Source organism: Zootoca vivipara, chromosome 14, assembly GCF_963506605.1.
Source record: "Zootoca vivipara chromosome 14, rZooViv1.1, whole genome shotgun sequence".
NCBI lineage: Eukaryota > Metazoa > Chordata > Lepidosauria > Squamata > Lacertidae > Zootoca > Zootoca vivipara.
In genome coordinates, this window is record NC_083289.1 from 13,045,291 (window position 1) to 13,062,775 (window position 17,485).

The 17,485-nt window shown below is 43.8% G+C and overlaps 1 long non-coding RNA gene across 1 annotated transcript in view; it reads left to right on the top strand.

Moving 5' to 3' along the window:
• Positions 1-16,865, top strand: part of LOC132593168 (uncharacterized) — a 149,708-nt gene extending 132,843 nt beyond the window's left edge. Inside the window, exon 4 of the long non-coding RNA XR_009558535.1 lies at positions 16,447-16,865. This is a non-coding gene — a long non-coding RNA (uncharacterized LOC132593168). The remainder of the gene's footprint in view (positions 1-16,446) is intronic.
• Positions 16,866-17,485: the final 620 nt, after the last annotated feature.

Consider the following 17,485-nt stretch of genomic DNA (forward strand, 5'->3'; position numbering starts at 1 on the left):
CGTTGGAAAATTCAATAAATATTATTTTTTTAAAAAAAAAATGTCCAAAAAGGCAGCGGGTACAGGTTTTTTATCAGGGTTTGCTCCCGAAGCCTTTCTCACAAGGCAGTGGAGGTTTAGGACCAGAGTTTTCCTGCTGCTGGGTGGGCTACCTTCCCGGGTTGATGACTCCCATCTGCCAATGGAGCACTAAGTTAAAGGCACTTAGTGGTATACCTGTTCCACTGGTGAGATGTTTTGTGCGGGCAGAATGCATAAGTGGCTGTGCTTGTAATTTTGCTGCACAATAGATTGCCCAGTCTGTTTCAGCTGCAGCTGTGATGTTGGGTTGCAGCCTGCTGGTGCAAAGAGCCCTTGCACTAGTGGAGAGAGGACATTATTTATTTATTTGATGCATTTATGTCCCTCCTTTTCCTCCAAGGACCACAAGGTTCCAACACCCCTGTGAGGTAGGCTAGTCTGAGAGGCAGTGACTGGCCCAGGGTCACACCCAGTGAGCTTCATGGCCGAGTGGGGATTTGAACCCTGGTTTCCCAAGTCTATTCCGATACTCTTAACCACTATACCACAACTGGCTCTCGTTGGGCACTGTCCTGCCATTCCTTATCTTTAAACCAGGCTTGGATTGGGCAGCTCTTGAAAGAGAGAACTACCCTCTACAGTGAAATACATGTGGCGGCCTATGGGATCCTGCCTCTGTGCTAGCTGGTGTGCCTGCATGGTGTTAGCTTAGCATACCAGCGCCTGCATGACTCATCGCCTCATCTGGGGCCATTTTCAGTGCTGCCACTCCTGCCACATCTTTTTTACTTGGGAGAAGGAGCAAAAGGGAGAGAGTGAGAGAGAGCGTGTGTGTGTTTTAATTCATGCTTTCCTTTCTTGCCCAGAAATTGTACTTAACTGTGTTCTAGAAGCAGTTGCCAAGTCCAACATAAGGAAACAGCTGGCAACATTTTCAGAAATTCAATGTTTTATTTTGGGAGCTGGTGAGCTTAAATGCCGCCTTGATGTTAAAAAAGAAAGAAAGACAACAGCTGAAGGCCAATTTCTTCGTTTACTGGGGAAGCGATCGAGATCGAGATCATCTTCCAAGTATGTAGAGTTTGGTTGGCTTCTTCTTTGCAGTTTGGGATTGTGAATGTCAACACTTAGGAGGAAAGAATGAAGCCAGCTTTGCTTTATGTGCCCATATCTTAAACGAGAGAGAGAGAGAGAGAGAGAGAGAGAGAGACTAGCAACCAAGTTTGCACCTGAGAATCAATATTTTTTTCTTTCTTTCACAAAAATGATCTACCACTTGATTGTAATAAAACCTCTAAGTAGTTTATGGTTGTTGTTTTTTTAAAGAAATCCAATAAAAGACACTTAAAGACCATTATTTGCAAAAGTCAAAGCAGATTAAAATCAACAATAAGCTAGAAAAAGGTTAAAATGTATAACTTCTACACATCTGGAAAGATTTGCCCAATCAAAAATGTTCTAAGTAGGCACCGGAAAGAGTACAGCAAGGACGCCTGCCTGGTGTCAAGAAGCAGGGAGTTGCAAAGTGTAGGTGTAGTTAGGCACTAGGCTTAACAATTGTGGGACTGAGACAAAATAAATTAAATACAAACTAGTTAGGTCCATAGGAACACAGGAAGCTGCCTTATACCGAACCAGAAAATAGGTCCATCTAGTTCAGTCTTGTTTGCACGGATTGGCGGTGGCTTTCCAGGTTCCCCTACTTGGAGATAACAGGGATTGAACCTGGGGCGTTCTGCATGCCGGACAGCTGATTGACCACTGGGCTGTGACCTTTCTTCACTTGCTCCCCTACTCTATTGGAGTTTTATTTCTGCCAGCTGACTTGGGGGCTTAGTGAGAGAAGGCAAGGAATAATTAAAATAAATAAGCCCCCTTAGCTTTCATATATTTCTGCATTTCCACTGGAAATAATCTTCAGCTCTTTTACATTCTCAAAGGAGGTCTCAGGAGCACTTGTAACTCTTAGTTCTTCCTTTAAAAGAATGTTTTCGGTTCAAGTCTGTCCCCTTGCCTACCCTGTTCCAGGCTGACTCCTTTGTGGTACGTGCTGAACCGGTGCGTCTCTTTTCGATAAGTCGGCAGCTGTGTCTAAAGCAAAAGCAAACTGCATTTGGCACGACTGCCAAGCTGGGTCCGACCGAAAGATAATGACACCTCCTCCTCAGCCGGCCATCTCTACAGATCAGCATCGCCTCCCGCTCGCCAAAAGCGACCGTTTTTGCTCCATGCTGGTTTGGATTTTTATGAGGAGAAGAAAATTATTTCAGTCCATGACATGTTTAGAAACCCACACACAGCTCATCACACAGAACATCCACAACAACATTACCCAATTAAAGAGCTGGCAAGCACTGAATGAGCTTTCTTCCCTACACACACACTTCAGTGGGATGTTTTCTGTGAGAGCCTGCTGTTAAACTCCTTCAGGTCTAGCATTAAGCTGAGGGTTTGTTTTTAATTTGGAGATACATGCAATATGCTTTGGTGGAGAAGAAAGAGGATGAGGCAGCTCTAATGGACGTGCTGCTTTAAACCCGTCACATCTTCCCTAATCATGGGAACTGTAGTATATTAAGGGTGCTGAGAGTTGTTAGGACCCCCCCCCCCCCCCGAGAGAGCTACAATTCCCAGAGCTCCCTGAGAAGAGAAGTGTTAAACCACTCTGAGAATTGGGTGCAGCATATAAACATTTAAGGGTTGTTTTGTTTGCAGTGAAGGATTTGTGCAGTGTTTGTGTTAGCACGCGAGCGGGACAAATGGAAATTAAATGTTTACCTGGTTCTTAAGCCAATATGTTGTGCTGTTTGCATATCAGCCTTTTGTACTCTTGGACTGAGTACACACATGGATTGAGGCGCATGCATGCATAAAGGAAGCAAACACATAAACATTACATAGCTCCTGGTTAACTGCATACGTTCTCCATATGAAACTGCCTCACACTGAGCCAGACCCATGGTCCAGCAACCATTTCTCCAGGGCTTTAGCATCTTAGCCCTACATAGAATTCCCAGGGATGGGCCTTCAGATAGCAGATCACCTGCTCCACTTCTGAGCTGCGGTCTCAACGTTATGTATATATTTTGTCATTGCATATCTGGCAGAAAGAAAAGAGAGCATAATATCTCCATACATTTTTAAGTGGGGTGTGTGTGTACGTTTTCACATGGAAGTGATAAAAGAAAGATGTTCCATTTTAGTATTGCATTAAAATATAACTTATGGGGTATAATCTCATACAGCAATAACGGTTTCATAAATTAGTAATGCACCATTAATGTGCAATGCCCATAATAATTTTGAGCGGTTTTCCCAATTGTGGATAGTTAGTCATTGTATGCTTTTCTGCTAGCATATTTGCAAAGCGAAGCAGGGGTCCGCTATGGTTTCAAATTGGATTGAGGACCATGTAAGGGAAGGGGCTAGATGACCCTCGAGATCTCATCCAGTTCTACAGTTCTGTGATTCTATTATTCCATGTCATGTATCATTGCTTTCAAGTGGGTTTGATGAAACATCATCTGTGGGTTTCAGGTGTGTTCCAACAAACCCTGTTCCAACAATCGGAAACAGAATGCACTGATAAAACAGGGGGCTGGACATGAAAGCAGTGTGGTGCAGTGGTCAGAGTGTCAGACAAAGACTGGGGAGATTGAAGCTCAAATCCACATTCAGCCATGCTAATCTTGGGAAAGTCACCATTGTCCAGCTTAATCTGCCTTATTGGGCTGCTGAAAGGATGAAATGGGAAGGAAAGAGTCATGCAAACCACCTGGAGATCCTTGGAGGAAAGAAAGACAGGATTTTAGTGTAAATAAACAAATGAGGGGAGTGGGATTACAGCAGAAGTCCCCGTTCTTGGATTTCATGCCTGATGATTCCTTGTGCATAGAGTCTGAATGCACTGAAATTGTAGACTCTTCCTGCATGATCTGAGACCTGGAAAAAAACGCAGAAGTCCCAGATTGCATGTGTAGCATTTGTGGGTAAAGTCTGCGGGCACAAAGCACATGGATGTTTTTTTCCCTCTGGGCCAGCAATATTTATTCACATTTCCCCATTAACATGTGCATTTTTGTACATACTGTTCAATCGTAAAAGTGCATCAGAAAATTTGGGGAATTGCAACTGTTGAAGAATTATTGTGTGCCTGGTTCAAAGACAACTCAAAGCTAGCTACCTTTGACAACAGCAGCATATTAAATTGAAATTGCCTCTCTAAGACCCATCAAGACTGGGCTTCAAGGGCCTGAAATTGTTCTCAAAATACCCAGTTCCCTTCTCTCCCATAGTCCACAAAAGCAGTTTATATTTCATGATATGCAATCATAGCTTTGTTAAGAAGTGGGAGGGTTTTTTTGGCTTTTAAGAAATCATAAGTGTCTTGTGTCCATAGGCAGGGATTGGGGCCAATGAAGCTACATTTTCAGCTTTCTTCTTGAGCCTACAACTCTTGCTTAAAAAGGTAAAGGTAAAGGACCCCTGACAGTTAAGTCCAGTCACAGATGACTCTGGGGTTGCGATGCTCATCTCGCTTTACAGGCCAAGGGAGCCGGCGTTTGTCCGCAGACAGTTTTTCCGGGTCATGTGGCCAGCATGACTAAGCCACTTCCGGTGCAACGGAACACTGAAACCAGAGCAACACACAGAAACCTTTTACCTTCCCGCTGGAGCTGTACCTATTTATCTACTTGAACTTTTTGGCGTGCTTTCGTACTGCTAGGTTGGCAGCAGCAGGGTCCGAGCAACGGGAGCTCACCCCGTTGCAGGGATTCGAACCGCCAGCCTTCTGATCGGCAAGCCCAAGAGCAGGGGTAGGCAACCTAAGGCCTGTGGGCCGGATGCGGCCCAATCACCTTCTCAATCTGGCCCACGGACTGTCCAGGAACCAGCGTGTTTTTACATGAGTAGAACGTGTCCTTTTATTTAAAATGCATCTCTGGGTTATTTGTGGGGCATAGGAATTTGTTCAGGTTTCCCCCCCCCAAAAAAAAACATAGTCCAGCCCACCCCATGGTCTGAGGGACAGTGGACCGGCCCATGGCTGAAAAAGGTTGCTGACCCCTGCCCAAGAGGTTCACTGGTTTAGACCACAGCGCCACCCGCGTCCCGATACAACTCTTACTTAGGGATGAGCATATCTGTCCTTTTCAGTTTCTCCAGGTTTCTCATTTTCCCCATCTTAAGTCCTGCTCTCCACATTGCAAACATATGATTGCAAATTGTTTTCTTCATATCGTTTCAGTGCATATTTATCCTAGTATACACATTTTTGCAAAGTGGTTTTCCCTAAAGGGGGAAAGGGGAAGGGCCATAGCTAGTGCTAGAGAATCTGCTTTGCATGCAGTAGGTCCCAGGTTCAAAATCCAACATTGCCAGGTAGAGTTGGGAGAGAGTCCTGCCTGAAATCCTGGACTCTAGCTGCAGGCAGTGAATATAGTACTGTGCTAGATGGAGCAATGCTCTGACTTGGTATGTATAAGGCACTTTGCTGTGTTCCTAAGATAATGCATTTCTGTATGCTTTTTTTTAAACTAATATGTGCATTTTGTGTGCAGCCTGTACCTGGTACATTCAAACCCTGGAAGTCGAACGCCTTGCGAGATGAATGTTTTGGCTCCCGAACGCCGCAAACCTGGAAGTGATTGTTCCAATTTGCGAATGTTCTTTGGAACCCAAACGTCCGCCATGGCTTCCGATTGGAAGCCATGCCTTGGTTCCTGAACGTTTTGGAAGTCAAACGGTCTTCTGGAACGGATTCTGTTTGACTTCCGAGGTACGACTGTATGTGCATTTTTGGGCTGCAAAATTTGGAGAATGGCAAATTTTAAGGGATGACTGTGTTGTGGTTAATGCATTCTTTTGGGAAGTGTGAATTAGGTAGGTTCACCTTTAAATGTGTCCCCAGTTGAATTTCTCCCCATCCCTACTGCTTTCCACCTCCCTTTCTGTCCCCCTACACATAATAAATACTTTAGAATTTGGGGCCGTATCCTCTGATTTTTAACTCCTCCCTTATTTATCCCTTATTCATCATGAAGTTGACCAAGTTATGTTCTCTTCCCTCAGCCTGTCACATGATGTGTCCTGTTTTCCTACTGCATTACTACTACTTCTCTACCCCACCTCCCCAACGATTCTACATAGAATGTGCTTCCTTAAATTGGCCCTTGCTTAAATTCAGTTTCTCCGCTCATTTGCCTTCTGCTGTCAAACACAAGATTCTTAAATCATCCTGACCTTGTGGCCACTTGCACAGGACACTTCATTTGCACCCTAATGAAAGAATAACATAATATGATTTCACTAGCAGGGTGATAAACTCCTTTTATGTGTAACATAATCAGATTCTTCAACCCTCTCTAGAGAGAATTTCTAGATTGGGTATTAAAAACTCACTAGGGTTTTAATTTAATACCACATAAAATCTTACTTAGGTTAATCAAATCTTCAGCTCAGTGGGGAAAACCTCCACCCCTGACCATGAAAACTTTTTACAGGTTTAGAAAAACATGCTAAGCAGCTCTGAGATCAAATGAGAAGGAAATAGCTGGGTCTGAGTGCTATTTATTTACTTCAGGGACTGGCACTGTTCTGCCCAGGAGAATGACCACCAGTTCCTCTCATGGCACCTGTGAAAGATCTCAGTAAACATCACTTCAGAAATCCACAGAGACTGTTTGCTCTTCCTGACTCTTCCTGTTTGTACTAGCTGTGTCTCTTGCATTGAACACGCTCCCTTAAACATACCCAATTTCATTGGAAGACAAAAGTGACCACCCATTCAACTTTCCTTTCTGAATACCAGTTTCTCTCTGTGACTGAACTTGGCAGTGGCTGATATAGGTGTCTTTATTCCCTTTAATGGGGGGGGGAGAGAACCGGGAGGCGTTTCTGCACCATATAATGCTCTTGTCTCTTTTCCTGCTATGGTATGTTGTATTTTGCTACATGCACAATACAGCCATCTTGTGCTACAGCAGCCATTTTCTGCCTGGTGCCCACATCGCTTTCTCAAAATTCAGTATGCAGACCCTCCCAAGAGTCCCTATTTCCCAGGGACAGTTCCATATCTACAGAAGCTGTCCCAGTTTCTGATTTGATCCTGGAATGTCCCACTTTTCCTTAGGACATCCCTATTTTCATTGGAGAAATATTGGAGGGTTTGGTAGGAGGCCCTATTTTCATGAGAGAAATGTTGAAGGGCCCACAAATGTTTGTAACCCATAATTATGGTATTTTATTCCTAAATAAAACAGGGTGGTGCTGTGGGTTAAACCACAGAACCTAGGGCTTGCTGATCAGAAGGTCAGCGGTTCGAATCCCCGCGACGGGGTGAGCTCCCATTGCTCGGTCCCAGCTCCTGCCAACCTAGCAGTTCGAAAGCATGTCAAAGTGCAAGTAGATAAATAGGTACCACTCCAGCGGGAAGGTAAATGGCGTTTCCGTGTGTTGCTCTGGTTCGCCAGAAGCGGCTTTGTCATGCTGGCCACATGACCTGGAAGCTGTACGCCAGCTCCCTTGGCCAATAATGCGAGGTGAGTGCCGCAACCTCAAGTCAGTCACGACTGGACCTAATGGTCAGGGGTCCCTTTACCTTTTATTCCCAAATAAAACAGACAAGCCTATCTAGACTGTAGAAGTTAGCATGTGTTTTAATCTGTTAGCTTAATTATTGGTTTTTGAATTTTCGCCTATTTTCAGCTGCTGCTTTTTATTACAACGCTAATGTTTGGGGTTTTGTGTAAACCACTTAAAGGTTCTGGTTACATTTTCCTTAGTATAATGCATTTTTGTATGTTATTTTCACTAATATTTGCATTCATATGCACACTTTCCCCTAGTATATGCATTTTTAGATACGTTACCTGGTTGGAGAACTAAGTTGCAAAATTTAAAGAAGTGCAAATTTCAGAGGATGGCTGTGTTTTGGTTTGCATGTTGTTTCAGAAAGTGCGAATTAGGTGGGTTCACATTGAAATGCAAAGCAAATTTCTCTACCACCCATTTGCTCCTCTAAAGTTAAAAAGGAAAGCAATAAAAAAGATTAATAGGGATTTTAAAATACTCATACATACATGTGACTAAGATGGTGACTAGCAAATAAGATGACCAGAAATACAAGGTGCCTCCTTGACTTTTATATGTTGAGCCTGGGTTTTTGTAACTAGTAGAGCAGATTTTGCAATTGATTGCCTTAAAGGAGGAAACATATCCAATCTGGAATTGACCCTGTTTGCAAGTGATTACAGAATGCATGCAAAGAAATCTTCTCCTAAAATGACTATATAAATAGTAAGCAAATGTGTATGTAACAACAGCAGCTAGGATTGTTTACACACAGAAGTGGAAGGAAGAAGTTCCCCACATAGAAAAATGGATAAATAAGGTGCATAGCTGCCAAGTTATCCCTTTTTTAAGGGATTTTCCCTTATGCTGAATAGGCTTCCTCGCGAGAAAAGGGAAAACTTGGCAGCTATGATAAGGTGATGAACTATGCAGAATTTGCAAAGCTACTAGCAAAATTAAGAGAACTGAATGGTGATTGCTTTGTGGAAGAAAGGAAGCCTTTTTCGGATTACTTAAAGAAACACTACAGTATGATGAACTTGCAAGTAGGATTTGAACTATGAGCAACAGAAGGAATTAGAGATTATAGTATTGTTGTTATGATATAAGAGTTAGAAAGTAAGATACAGCAAAGGAGGGAGAACTAAAAACACAATGGAAAATGGGGTGAGGAGTCGACAAAAACAAAAGATAAATTTACTATGTATTGAAATTCAATAAAATATAACTTTTTTTAAAAGAGCAAGCAAATACATTATTCTCTTTGTGCAGGGGTACAAATCCTTTGAGCTATAGCCATATTATTGAATCCCTTTCCCCAGAACAATAAAAACCCTTAGTAATGCAATGTAGATTGTGTTGGCTAACCTGTACCCCTCCAATGTAGGACTACAGCTGTCGTGGTGACCATTGGCCATGCTGGTTGGGGTTGATGAGAGTCAGACACTGCAGACAACTGGAGGCCAACATCTACTCTAGCTGCATATTCAGAATTGAAAAGAATCTCCTAAAGGAAGGGACAATAGGTTTTTTTCCCGCAGCTAAATCCTACCCAGAATAGAGTAGACCGACTTATACATGTAATGAACCTAAGCTTGTCATATCCATTCACTCCCATGAGTCTTCTCTGAGCAGGACTGGCATTGAATCTATTTCGACATATGCCTTACAACGACAAAGTAAAGCAAGTAAATTCACTTGCCCCACATTTTGCCTGCATTTGCCTGGGATGAGTCAGCTGTTATCTCCAGAGATGCAGAAGCAGATTCGGATCACTGGAACACTAATTGTACTGGTGGGCCATATTGCTGTCTTTTGAGCATGAAGATGAACTCGTCTACAAAAATGTTCCCTTGCGGCTGCCTCCTCTTCCTATGCCGTTCCCTGGCAAAATATACCACTCTGCTGATGAAACCAGACCACAGCTCCTGGTTCATTTGCTTAAATTGCTGTTCGTTGGAGGGCTCTCATCGTCGTACCAGATCTTGCAGAGATTTACATGACCCTCTACACTTGTATGTATGTCTTCTTGATAGCAAAGCCCTCAAAGCTGCTATATATATTACAGCATTAAAAGCAATCCAATGTTAAACATAGTTCGCTCCCCGACCACCCTGGCACATGAAAGTTTTAAATTGCAGAGTTCTCTTACTGTGACTGTGCAGCTCCTCTCCGCTCTTGTCATATCAGATTTTGAGAGCACACATACCGGTATAATAATGCTTTTATTTATTTATTTTTAAAAAGGTATTAATTTCTTTCTGTGTCTGCATGAGTCCAGCTCAACGTGGAGATGCTAGAGAATGAACCTGCAAACTTCTGCATGCAAGGCAGGTGATTGAGTGGTTATGGTTGCCCCCCCCCCATTTTTGCAGGTGGTTTTATTCAAAAGCTATGATGACGTGATGGCAGGGATGCTGACTGTGGCACAGTGGCCATCACAAAACATGGGGATAGTGCAGGTACCAGCAATCACAAATCGGTAGCAAATCTGAACTCCTAGCAGGACAAGCAACAGGAAAGCAGGGGCAAAACATTGCACTAATAATTACACCAAGAGCATGCAACCCTCATAATTATCAGTGCAAACCAAGATTGACTACAGCATCAAAATACTATTGCAGATGGCCCTCTTTGCAGTCCATGGCAGACATCTTTGGGAAATCCTGGCAAATTTCTTGAGCTGCTGCTATAAAGGGGGCCACCTTGTTTGTAAATGTTTCATTGTGGTCTGTTAACAGATCACAAAAATCAGTCAGGGTCCAGCCAGCTCTTGCACTCAAATGATCTTCCAAAAAATATATATGAGCTACTACATTTCCCACCTCCTCAGTATCACAAACACATGCACACTCGGCATAAGGAATCTCTTTATACTTTCCTTCCAGATTGGCTGAAGGCATTACAGTATTTGGAAACCAAGGGATGGAAAAAGGTGTGTGTGTGTGTGTGTGTGTGTGTGTGTGTGTGTGTGTGTGTAAAATTTAGTAAATTTCTTAACTGCTTTATATTCAAAAGACTCTCAAAGTGATGTACAGAAAATCAAAACCAAATACAGTATAACAGAGTTTCAGAACATTGCACAAAGCAGAGGACAAGTACCGTACGAAAGAATATCAAAACTACATACAATGCAATACAATACAATACAAAGATCGATTTTCAAACGAACAAAAACTCAAATCAATATACAATATAAAAATAAAACACAGTAGGAAGGAATCTCAAAGCAACATACAAAGTGCAGGTCGAATACAATTCAAAACAAAACAGATCTAGCAATATACCAAACTGAACTCAAAGACAACAAAATTAATAATTTCAGAACAGTACACAGAATAAAAATCAAATACAGTACAAACATTGACATTAAAATCCAATCTTTTTAAAAAATGACGTTCTACTATTGAATGAGTAACACTTCCAAAATCCTAGCCAATCATTTTGTAAAACAAAGCACAGCTGACCAGGTAGCCTTGGAATTGAAGTAGAAATAAACCAGTGATATATTCACTCTCGTCGTCGTCATTTAGTCGTTTAGTCGTGTCCGACTCTTCGTGACCCCATGGACCATAGCACGCCAGGCACTCCTGTCTTGCACTGCCTCCCGCAGTTTGGTCAAACTCATGTTCGTAGCTTCGAGAACACTGTCCAACCATCTTGTCCTCTGTCGTCCCCTTCTCCTAGTGCCCTCAATCTTTCCCAACATCAGGGTCTTTTCCAAGGATTCTTCTCTTCTCATGAGGTGGCCAAAGTATTGGAGCCTCAGCTTCACGATCTGTCCTTCCAGGGAGCACTCAGGGCTGATTTCCTTAAGAATGGATAGGTTTGATCTTCTAGCAGTCCATGGGACTCTCAAGAGTCTCCTCCAGCACCATAATTCAAAAGCATCAATTCTTCGACGATCAGCCTTCTTTATGGTCCAGCTCTCACTTCCATACATCACTACTGGGAAAACCATAGCTTTAACTATACGGACCTTTGTCGGCAAAGTGATGTCTCTGCTTTTTAAGATGCTGTCTAGGTTTGTCATTGCTTTTCTCCCAAGAAGCAGGCGTCTTTTAATTTCGTGACTGCTGTCACCATCTGCAGTGATCAAGGAGCCCAAGAAAGTAAAATCTCTCACTGCCTCCATTTCTTCCCCTTCTATTTGCCAGGAGGTGATGGGACCAGTGGCCATGATCTTAGTTTTTTTGATGTTGAGCTTCAGACCATATTTTGCACTCTCCTCTTTCACCCTCATTAAAAGGTTCTTTAATTCCTCCTCGCTTTCTGCCATCAAGGTTGTGTCATCTGCATATCTGAGGTTGTTGATATTTCTTCCGGCAATCTTAATTCCGGCTTGGGATTCATCTAGTCCAGCCTTTCGCATGATGAATTCTGCATATAAGTTAAATAAGCAGGGAGACAATATACAACCTTGTCGTACTCCTTTCCCAATTTTGAACCAATCAGTTGTTCCATATCCAGTTCTAACTGTAGCTTCTTGTCCCACATAGAGATTTCTCAGGAGACAGATGAGGTGATCAGGCACTCCCATTTCTTTAAGAACTTGCCATAGTTTGCTGTGGTCGACACAGTCAAAGGCTTTTGCATAGTCAATGAAGCAGAAGTAGACGTTTTTCTGGAACTCTCTAGCTTTCTCCATAATCCAGCGCATGTTTGCTATTTGGTCTCTGGTTCCTCTGCCCTTTCGAAATCCAGCTTGCACTTCTGGGAGTTCTCGGTCCACATACTGCCTAAGCCTGCCTTGTAGAATTTTAAGCATAACCTTGCTAGCGTGTGAAATGAGCGCAATTGTGCGGTAGTTAGAGCATTCTTTGGCACTGCCCTTCTTTGGAATTGGGATGTAGACTGATCTTTTCCAATCCTCTGGCCATTGCTGAGTTTTCCAAACTTGCTGGCATATTGGGTGTAGCACCTTAACAGCATCATCTTTTAAAATTTTAAATAGTTCAGCTGGAATATCATCACTTCCACTGGCCTTGTTATTAGCAATGCTTTCTAAGGCCCATTTGACTTCACTCTCCAAGATGTCTGGCTCAAGGTCAGCAACCACACTACCTGGGGTGTATGAGACCTCCATATCTTTCTGGTATAATTCCTCTGTGTATTCTTGCCACCTCTTCTTGATGTCTTCTGCTTCTGTTAGGTCCTTACCACTTTTGTCCTTGATTATGGTAATCTTTGTACGAAATGTTCCTTTCATATCTCCAATTTTCTTGAACAGATCTCTGGTTTTCCCCATTCTATTGTTTTCCTCTATTTCTTTGCATTGCTCATTTAAGAAGACCCTCTTGTCTCTCCTTGCTGTTTTTTGGAAATCTGTATTCAGTTTCCTGTATCTTTCCCTATCTCCCTTGCATTTTGCTTGCCTCCTCTCCTCCGCTATTTGTAAGGCCTCGTTGGATAGCCATTTTGCTTTCTTGCATTTCCTTTTCCTTGGGATGGTTTTCGTTGCTGCCTCCTGTATAATGTTACGAGCCTCCATCCATAGTTCTTCAGGCACTCTGTCCACCAAATCTAAATCCTTAAACCTGTTCCTCACTTCCACTGTGTATTCATAAGGGATTTGATTCAGATTGTATCTTACTGGCCCAGTGGTTTTTCCTACTTTCTTCAGTTTAAGCTGGAATTTTGCTATAAGAAGCTGATGATCTGAGTTACAGTCAGCTCCAGGTCTTGTTTTTGCTGACTGTATAGAGCTTCTCCATCTTTGGCTGCAGAGAATATAATCAATCTGATTTCGATGCTGCCCATTTGGTGATATCCATATGTAGAGTCGTCTCTTGTGTTGTTGGAAGAGAGTGTTTGTGATGACCAGCTTGTTCTCTTGACAGAACTCTATTAGCCTTTGCCCTGCTTCATTTTGAACTCCAAGGCCAAACTTGCCAGTTGTTCCTTTTATCTCTTGATTCCCTACTTTAGCATTCCAATCCCCTGTAATGAGAAGAACATCCTTCTTTGGTGTCATTTCTAGAAGTTGTTGTAGGTCTTCATAGAATTGGTCAATTTCACTTTCTTCAGCACTGGTAGTTGGTGCATAAACTTGGATTACTGTGATGTTAAAAGGTCTGCCTTGGATTCGTATCGAGATCATTCTGTCATTTTTGAGATTGCATCCCATTACAGCTTTTGCCACTCTTTTGTTGACTATGAGGGCCACTCCATTTCTGCTACAGGATTCTTGCCCACAGTAGTAGATATGATAGTCACCCGAACTGAATTCGCCCATTCCCTTCCATTTTAGTTCACTGATGCCCAGGATGTCGATATTTATTCTTGTCATCTCATTTTTGACCACATCCAGCTTACCTCCACTCATGGTTCTTACATTCCAGGTTCCTATGCAATATTTTTCTTTACAGCATCGGACTTTCCTTTCGCTTCCAGGCATATCCGCAACTGAGCGTCCTTTCGGCTTTGGCCCAGCCGCTTCATCAGCTCTGAATCTACTTGTACTTGTCCTCCGCTCTTCCTCAGTAGCATGTTGGACGCCTTCCGACCTGAGGGGCTCATCTTCCAGCGTCATAACTTTTATATGCCTGTTGTCTTTGTCCATGGAGTTTTCTTGGCAGGGATACTGGAGTGGCTTGCCAGTTCCTTCTCCAGGTGGATCACGTTTAGTCAAAACTCTCCACTATGACCTGTCCATCTTGGGTGGCCCTGCATGGCATAGCTCATAGCTTCTCTGAGTTATTCAAGCCCCTTCGCCACGACAAGGCATTGATCCATGAAGGGGATATTCACTCTCACTCCTACCCAAAGGCAGGTCTGTGCCTCTAAGACTCATGCTCCGAATAACAGTAAGCAACTGTATCCTACCAGTAGAAACTTTTCTAAGACTAACTTTTTTCTAATGGGGAGGGATAACAACCTTTAGATCCCAGAATTCTTTGGGGGGAGTCCTGACTGTTTAAAGTTGTTGTGCTATAGCTATTGATTCATAGTGCAGATATCTTGATATCTTCTTTGGAGGCCTGTCTAAGGTTCCCCCCGTCTAATAAAGTGAGGCGGATTGCTCCCAAGGACAAGCCCTTTTGAGTGGTGGCACCCTGTTTAGGCAGCAGGTGAAGAGAACCACTGCTCTTTGAATTAGAATCTGGTTGCGTCGGGTTTTTTGCACAGTTGTCCCTTGGCTCAGCTTCATGCTGGTTTTATCCTTTTATCTGCAGGAATTTATGCTGATTTTAGCTGGTAAGGGTGGGCGAGTTGCTGGTTTTTTTGCTTTTGTGGTTTATTTCATGTTCGCTTTTATTGTGAATTGAGTTTTATTGTTTATGTGGAATGCCCAGAGAACCCACATCACACCCACAGAATGCACTTCCCCCCATAGCTGCCAAGTACCCCATTTCCCTCGGGAAACCCCCGTTTTTACTTACCTTTTCCCGGTGGACCCCCGTATCACTTCGTCTCCCATTTTTCTCCGTTATTTTCTCCTGCCGGCGACCATTTTTTTTCTTTCCGGTGTCGCTCCGCCCTTCTATGGGCACCAAAAATGGCTGCCGCCGGCTTCAAAAGTCACATCTACGCATGTCCGGAAGTGCATAGACGTGACTTCTGGTGTAGGCGGCGGCTATTTTTGGTGCCCATAGATGGGCAGAGCAACACCGGAAGTTGCGTGACGCACTTCCTGACATGCATACAAGCGACTTTCGAGGCCAGCGGCGGACATTTTTGGTGCCCATAGAAGGGCAAAGCAACACCGGAAGTTATGTCGACGCAACTTCCGGTGTCACACAGCTGCCGGTCCCGGATTCTGCAGTCCGGGACTTGGAAGGTAAGCTTCCCCCAAGGTGCTGGAAACTGTAGCTCTGTGAGGGCTATCCTAACAGCTCTCAACACCCTTAACCAAGTGCAGTTCCCAAGATTCTCACGAGCGGGAACCAGGACTGTTAAAGTGGTGCGAGAGTGCTTTAAAAATGGTGCAGATGTGACCTTAGTTGGATGAGCAGCACCCCTCAGCCTGTGTGTAGGCCCCACATAACACGATCATAATTATAGATGTCAAAACATCCTTTTATTAGAATGTGCATCTGGCTTAGTGCATGCTCCTTGCTTTTGTTTTTAAAAGATGCAAAATGCCAGATCTTTATCCTTGTTTTCTGATATTTGAAGAAAGATTCCCGAAGGAGAACTGAGAGGAATGAAATGTCTCTGAACTTGGAGGCATCTTGGGGATTTTAATGAAATAATTGGTACTTTATTGTCCCTCCCTGTGCTGACCTTTAATTATATGTGTGTTTGTGCTCTTTATTAAAACTAACCATGTCGTGCTCTGTTGTTCCTTCCTGGTTGAGTGCTGGTGACTGTATCATCAGGACACAATGCCTCTAATCAAAATTGTCTCTGGGAAATCAGTAGCCAGGTTCTGTAGTTGGCGTGTGAGTGTTGTAGGTGTTCCTTTCCCTCTTTTAGTGAGTTCATCCAGAGCCAACTTACCGATAGGCACTTGCGGTGCGGGGCACCTGGGCGGCGGGCTCTTAGGGGCACCAGGCCGAGAGTCCGGGGCCCGAGAGTTGAGTCCGGGGAAGAGCCCATCCATCGATTGGAGCGCCGTGACGGGCTCTTCTTCTGCAGGCAGCTCTGTGCCGTGAGTTCGGGGGTGACTGAGCCAGCAAGACGCTGAGGCAGCCAGCCAGCTCCGCCCTCCTGTGCGCCTGGGACTAGGCAACCTGGGTGGGGGCGCTGGGCCGATCCCCAGCAACGCATATGCTTTAGACAGCCCTGGTTTCATCATTAAACTTCCTTCCAGCCATTGACAGGCCACACTTCCCATGTGTACCTAGCCTGTTGAAGTTTGAAAACAAGCATCTATTTCATTAACAACCTTCTCTCCTCTCTCTTCAACAGGTTTGCCTGCATCTGAGCCAAGGTCAGCCCGTATGGGAGCATCAACGCCAATCGCTTAAGGATCAGTGGTAAGATTAGAGATATATGCCTGGTGCTTGTGGGAAGTAAAGACACATGGAAAATTCGATGTTCCCCCTTGACAGATCGAGATGGCATGCCTTCATTGCAGCGCTGATCTGTTGCTAATTCTTTAAGGTCTGAGCCCCAATATTCTTATTATTTATGCAAATTATACACCGCCACTCATCTAAAGATCACAGGCTGGTTTACAGTATAAAAATATTGAAGTTCAGTTGCCCGTTTCCTTACTTTGAAAAGAGGTCCAAGTCTATCGGGATATACCTTGAGTTGGAGGCAAGCAACAGAAGATAGATCAGGATCTGCTGGCAGGTTTCTGGATGAGTTGCAGTAGATCCAAGGGGGCCTGCTGTGCAGAGAGCATTCTCTGTTTGAATGAGTCCTCTGTTTGAAGGGCTCTCTGGCTCTCTGGTTTGGAGATCAGGAACTCCAAGATGGGATTGCTGGAGGGGCCTTGAAGTTGTCTTAACTGCTGGTTAGCACCAGTTCAGCAGCTCGCCTAGTCACAGTCTTCCCCTCTAGGGTGAGGGGCCTTTTATTTCTATTTAAATTATAGCAGTAGTTCTGTGCCTGAATATATACCTGTAAATTGGCATGTGCAAAGTGGATGCTAATCAAAAACATATTCTGCACTCCCCTTTTTTGGGTGTGTGTGTGTGTGATACATTCCCCTTTTTTCCATGTGTCCGCCCTAAGTGTGTATGTGGTCACCTTAAGTAGATTTAACAGGCGGGGAACAACCTCATTTCCAGTTGTTTAAGAGGCAACAACCCCCTCCCCTCCCCTTCACACCCACACCCACAGCCCTGCTGGAATAAAGGGAAAAAATGGAGTGATTGGTCACTCTCTTATGAGAATCATGTCCCATGTTCAGGAGCAGCCAGTGTAATGGTTTGATGCTACAGAGCCGCCCTCCTGACTCTGGCATTACTCCCACTTAACAGGATGGTGCAAGAGTCAG